This window comes from Capsicum annuum, unplaced genomic scaffold (genome assembly GCF_002878395.1).
Source record: "Capsicum annuum cultivar UCD-10X-F1 unplaced genomic scaffold, UCD10Xv1.1 ctg4209, whole genome shotgun sequence".
Classification (NCBI taxonomy): domain Eukaryota; kingdom Viridiplantae; phylum Streptophyta; class Magnoliopsida; order Solanales; family Solanaceae; genus Capsicum; species Capsicum annuum.
In genome coordinates this window covers 7,974-14,963 of record NW_025849470.1, presented here as the reverse complement: position 1 = coordinate 14,963, position 6,990 = coordinate 7,974, and positions in this window count along the sequence as shown.

The following is a 6,990-nucleotide window of genomic DNA, read 5'->3' as shown; positions in this document are numbered from 1 at the left end:
TATATATATATATATATATATATATATATATATATTATATGTTGCAACAGATATTATCTTATGCAACAGGTTATCTATTTGTTGCAAATCATGATATATCTGTTGTAACAGATGATTTATCTGATGCAACAGATATATTATCTATTGTCTAACTCAGTGTAAAAAAATGATTCCTGGAAAGAACTAATTATTAATAATAATAAAGCTAAAAAGTCATGACTTATCATAATATTGATTAATTTAATTAAGTCATAACTTTTTACAGTAATCAGGAATGTCATTAATAAATGGAGGTGAATAGTTGTGCCTTTAAATCTGCTTTACTAATTTAAATAATTAAAAAGTTAGAAAATTTGGATGTCATGAAGATAATATATTTTTTTAAATATATATATATATATATATATATATTATATGCTGCAACAGATATATTATCTTATGTAACGGGTTATCTATTTGTTGCAACGGATGATATATCTATTGTAACAGATGATTTATCTGATGCAACAGTTATATAATCTGTTGTCCAACTCATTGTAAATAAAAAACAGTTCCTGTAATGAATTAATTATTTTAATAATAAATCTGAAAAGTCATGACTTATCACAATATTGTTTAATTTAATTAAGTCATAACTTCTTACAGTAATCAAGAATGTTACTTATAAATGGAGATGAACAGTTGTGCCTTTAAATCTGCTTTATTAATTTATATAATTAAAAAGTCAAAAAATTTAGATGTCATGAAGATAATATTTTTTTAATATATATATATATATATATATATATATATATATATATATATATTATATGTTGCAACAGATATATTATCTGATGCAACAGGTTATCTATTTGTTGCAAATCATGATATATCTATTGTAACAGATGATTTATCTGATGCAATAAATATATTATCTATTGTCCAACTCAGTGTAAAAAAAACGATTCCTGGAAAGAACTAATTATTATTAATAATAAAGCTGAAAAGTTATGACTTATTATAATATTGATTAATTTAATTAAGTCATAACTTTTTACAGTAATCAAGAATGTCATTAACAAATGGAGGTGAACGGTTGTGCCTTTAAATATGCTTTATTCATTTATATAATTAAAAAGTCAGAAAATTTGGATGTCATGAAGATAATATATTTTTTAAAAAATATATATATATATTATATGTTGCAACAAATATATTATCTTATATAACAAGTTATCTATTTGTTGCAACAGATGATATATCTGTTGTAACAGATGATTTATCTGATGCAACAGATATATAATTTGTTGTCCATCACATTGTAAATAAAAAACGGTTCCTTTAAAAAATTAATTACTTTAATAATAAATCTGAAAAGTCATGACTTATCACATTATTGTTTAATTTAATTAAGTCATAACTTCTTACAGTAATCAAGAATATCATTAATAAATGGAGGTGAACAGTTGTGCCTTTAAATCTATTTTATTAATTTATATAATTAAAAATTCAAAAAAATTTGATGTCATGAAGATAATTTATTTTTTTTAACAAAAATATATATTATATGTTGCAATAAATATATTATCTGATGCAACAGGTTATCTATTTGTTGCAAACCATGAAATATCTGTTGTAACAGATGATTTATCTGATGCAACAAATATATTATCTGTTGTCCAAAACAGTGTAAAAAAAATGGTTCCTGGAAAGAACTAATTATTAAAAATAATAAAGCTGAAAAGTCATGACTTATCATAATATTGATTAATTTAATTAAGTCATAACTTTTTACAGTAATCAAGAATGTCATTAATAAATGGAGGTGAATAGTTGCGATTTTTTGCCTAACTCATTCAATCTCAATCCTCTATAAATAGGTCCCTCTTTACTCAATTGTTTGTTCTATTACACACTATTTATTCCTCGCTCTTGTTACACCTTCAACTACTTTCTCTTCAAGGGCTTGATAGCTTTTTCCTGTCTCTGGTAAGTTTTTTCTTGATTTTTGTGTAAATATACATTGTATTACATTATATTCGAATTCTTTCTTTTTTTTACTTTTGTGTTTACGTGTGTGTTTTGTCAACTTATGCGTTTTTTAGATATAGCTGATCCTGTGTGGGATGTCGCTATTTTACGAGGCGTCATAAGGGAACTGCAGAAGGAGGTTCATGACATACATTGGGAGTTGGTCGCCGTCAAAGTAAGGATGTTGCGGGAGATCCGCAGGCTGCGGAGGGTGCTGCTGCTGCCCTTTGAAGATTGGCTGGCTAGCCATACAAATAATAATGATGTTAATAATGATAATAAAAATAATTAAGCTTTTTTTTATCTATATATTTTTTTGTTTGTTTTATAAAAAATTAAGTTTGATGCACTTGACTTTTTATTTCTTATTTAATTTTTGTGTTGTCTATTTCTATTTCTTAACGAATGACATGTCTACAATTAAGGAATAATTTGATTCCAGTATCAATAGCAAGAACATATGAGTTATCTGTTAGGTTTTGTGTATGACAGGAATTGTATCTGAATTTTGTTGTTCGAAACATATTAGTAATCTGATGAAACAGATTATTTATCTGTTGAAACAGATTACTAATCTAGTGCAACAGAATACCCATCTATTCGATTCATATTATGGGCACCTAAAACCTTTAAACATGAATCCATCCAACATGAGTCTACTGTTACAACAGAACATTTATCTGTTGCAGCAGATAATGGATCTGTTTAAACTGATTGCTCTTGTATTGCATTCATGTTTGCGTGCAAGCTATTGTAAAAAAAATAACATACTAGCAGTTACCCAGATTCAACTAAAAAGCATAATCTAACTTACCAAAGTCTCCTCTCAAGTAAATTCCAAAGTTGAAAGTGATTTACGAAACAAAATTTGACATAAGAATTTGGTCAAAGAGTAGCAGTTGGGGTAACAACAACAACAACAATGGTCAATAAGAAGAATATGAAGATGATAATGAAGTATAAGATGATGATAATGAATCAGAAGATGATGAACAAAGCAACAACAACAATGAACAACAAATATCACGAAGAGAGAAAATAACAACGGATGAGGAGAGAGAAAAAGACGCCTTTTTTCCCTTCGTTCCCTGTTATATATTAACTAACATTTGGATCAAAGTGTAAATTTAAAAACTTGTGGGTTATTTTGAAAATTTCAAAACTTTCTTAAACCATAATTAAGTAATTGTCACCTCTACTCAATTATTAAGACTTGTGTCACCTACACCTCATTTTAAAACTCTTTTGTCACCTGTGGCCCAAACCCCCTGGTAACTTATAGTTTTACTTTCTATATAATTTTTGAAACACTTAAAATTTGAATTTAAAATATTAATTTAGTTTAACTTCAAAGAACAAGGTGACAAATAAAAGAGAAGGGAAAAATGAAAGCAAATGATGTTTATGGTGGCTTAGTAAGGGAATATAATGCGGGTTATTAATTGCAATTCACATGTAATATAATATGTAATGACTAGATAACCTTTTATCTTTTTCAACACTTATTCTCAAGTCTTATGTATCATTTTTAATCTCAAATTTTCTACTTAATGTAGCAAATCTCAATCATATGATTAAAGATATAAACTTGAGAAAAGACATTCCCCTCCCCCCCTGAACTTGTCCTCTAAACTCACTTTAGCACTTAAATTTAACTTCTGTTTATTTACCCCCTAAACATCTTTAAAGTGTATTTGTTTCACCTCTCAAAACTGAATACCACTCTCACAACGGAGAGTGGATTACACACGCGCCATGTCAATGTCACATCAGTGCCACATCAATGTCAGGTCATTGCCACGTAAGAAATTAGGATTTTTTTTTAAATCCCACACACGTACTATTTTTATGTATTTTTATTTTAAAAAACAAAAAATATATATTTACTATTTATATATATATTAAATAATATATTTATATATATATGTACTATTTTAATATAAATATATATATATATATATATATTAAATAAAAAATTCAACCCCCCCCCCCTCCCCTTCCCCCTTCCCCCCCCCCCCCCCCCTCCCTCACCTGCCATTCTTTCTCCCTTTTCAGCCCCACCCTTCCAGCCCCCTACCCCCCATTCTTTCTCCCTTCCAGCCCCCACCCCCACCCTCTTCTTTCCTATTCAAACACAAAAATACTTTGATCAAGTTAAAATTAACTTTTTCAAATTGTCTTATTAACGAAAAAAATTCAAAAGTAAAAATCAAAAGAAATCTCATTGATGATAAGTGATTCAAAAAAAAATCATCAATTTAATTTAATTTTAATCTAAATTTTGAGGGAGTTGGATTGAAGGTTGAGATGGTGTTCAGTGAAGAAAATTATTTAATAGTATTTTCATGTTTGTTCTTGGCTGGTGTTAATGGAGGAAAGTGAAAAAATTAAAGGAAAGTGTTGTTCTTGGGTGGTGATGTTAATGAGGAAAGTGAAAAAAAATTAAAGGAAAGTGTTGTTCTTGAGTGGTATTGTCAACGGAGGGAAGTAAAAAAAATTAAAGTAAAGTGTTGTTCTTGGGTGGTGGTGTTAATGGAGGAAAGTGAAAAAAATTAAAGGAAAGTGTTGTTCTTGGGTGGTGTTGTTAATGGAAGAAAGCGAAAAATTTTTTTGTTAATGGAGGTTTAAGTGTTGTTGTTGATGATGATTTGAAGAAGAAAGAAGAAGAAAGTGTCCATTTTTTATTTTAATTTTAATTTTAATTTTTTTTAAAAAAAATTATTATATTTTAAATATAAGATTACTGAAATAAATTTTTTTAATAAATAAATGCACCCCTTTTTTTAAAAAAAATATCACGTCAGTTTAAGGGGTCAAACAAATACACTTTAAAGATGTTAAGAGGCGTAAATAAATGGAAGTTAAGTTTAAGTGCTAAAGTGTATTTGGAGGATAAGTTCAGGGGGGAAAGATGTCTTTTCTCTATAAACTTTTAAATGCATCAAATTTTATTGTTTATATGAGTAAGTTATACATAATTATCTTGTAAGACTTGACTCCGTGAAAAATACTACTAATAGTTGTTAATATGTTTTGTGTATTCATGTTTTATAATTCATAATTCAAATTAATATCAATTTAACTTACTGTACATAGTAAAAGTATCTTAACATTGGGCCCGTGCTGACACGGGCAATGCTCCTCCAGTATCATATAGAAGAGGTGGTTTCGACTACCTCTCATGCAATTACCAAAAAAACCCTTCAATCCCACTTAATTACATACCATGCCCCAATATATAATAATTTCATTGTTTCATCATAATGGTTTAAATATTTAATAAATTCTATTAATTTATATTAATTAACTGTAACTACATATTGGAAGTAAAATTTTTTTATTCATTTAATTGGCTATCATGTTCAAAACTAATTTGTTACCACGAATCACAATAATTAATAACTTAAAATATTTAAAAGACATATAGAATTTTATTGACTCTCATTATTTTAGCAATGCCACATAAATTGAGATAAAAGAACAATTACTACAAATCATAATAATTAACAACTTAAAATATTTAAAAAATATATAAAAATTTTAGTTGATTCTCAAAATTGTATCGAAGCCAAATAAATTGGGACACAAGGAGTAAATATATTATTTGATAATTACGTAAAAATTATTATAAATCACAATAATTAACAAGTTAAAATACTTTTTTAAAAATAGATAAAAGTTCTATTCAACTCTCAAAATTTTATCGGCGCATCATAAATCATGAAAAAAAAAATTATCTTAATTAATTGCAACTAAATATTTAAAGTAAATCATTTTTCTTATTTTAATTGACCTTTAAATAAAAAATTAATCTTTTTATTTATTTATTTATTTTATTAAATTTAAATTTTAATATTATTTTTTTCTTTTATAGAAATACTAATATTTAAACTTAAATTTAAAATTTTAAAGTACAAAATTAATAAATTTAATTTAATAAAAACAATTCTAATGACTATTTTCTTAGAATTTGTGTCGGGTCAATATGTATTAAGTTAAAAAGAAATAAAGAAAAATATATAGTAAAATTTTATTATTGTGAAAGGTAAATATAATGCACTATCCAATAATGTTTAATAATATCATATTTTGCAAATTCAAATATAGCATCCCGTATTTAATTAATATACTATTTTGGTGAATTGTCGATGATTACTATTGGATATGATAAAATTATATTAATTTTTATAGTAATAACATAATCAATCACTCTTAATTAATTATTACGAGTCATCTAGGTATTAAAAAAATAAATAATATTTAATGAAAAATAAAATAGACATAAAATGCGGAATTAACTCTTAATGTTTTAAATTAATTTTTCGTCTTTCGAACGATCATTTTATTATATCACTCCTTATTATAAGTCATTTATGTATTAGAAAAATAAGAATAACAAAACGATAGATCAACATAAAATATTTGATTGACTATCAAAATTATATTAGTGCCACATAAAATTGAAATAGAAGAAAAGTATTATAAATCACACTAATTAAAACTTAAATTATTTTTAAAATATAATTGACTATCAATGCCACAAAAATTTGGACAAGAAAAGTAACGTATATTAATTTTCAAATTACATTAAAAATATCATAAATTACAATAGTTAACAACTTAAATTATCTAAATACATATTAAAATAACATATGTTGAACTCAAGCTAGATTCCGGATGAATCCTATGAAACATATGCAATCCTTTCATTAAAATTTTTTATTTAAATATATCAAGATAGAAAAGATAAATAATTATCTCAATGCTGGATCCGTGCTGACACGGGTCATGCTCCTCTAGTTTAAATAATTCATGTTGAATTAATTTGGAATAAATTTCATCATCAACTGCTTAAAATTAGGATCTTGCTTCTAAGATCTAAGATAGATTTTAAAATCAGTGTTGAATTTTGAATTTTTCTCAAATTTTTTAACAAGTGACTTCTTCAAATGAAAATTAAAGTAATATCATAATTACTTT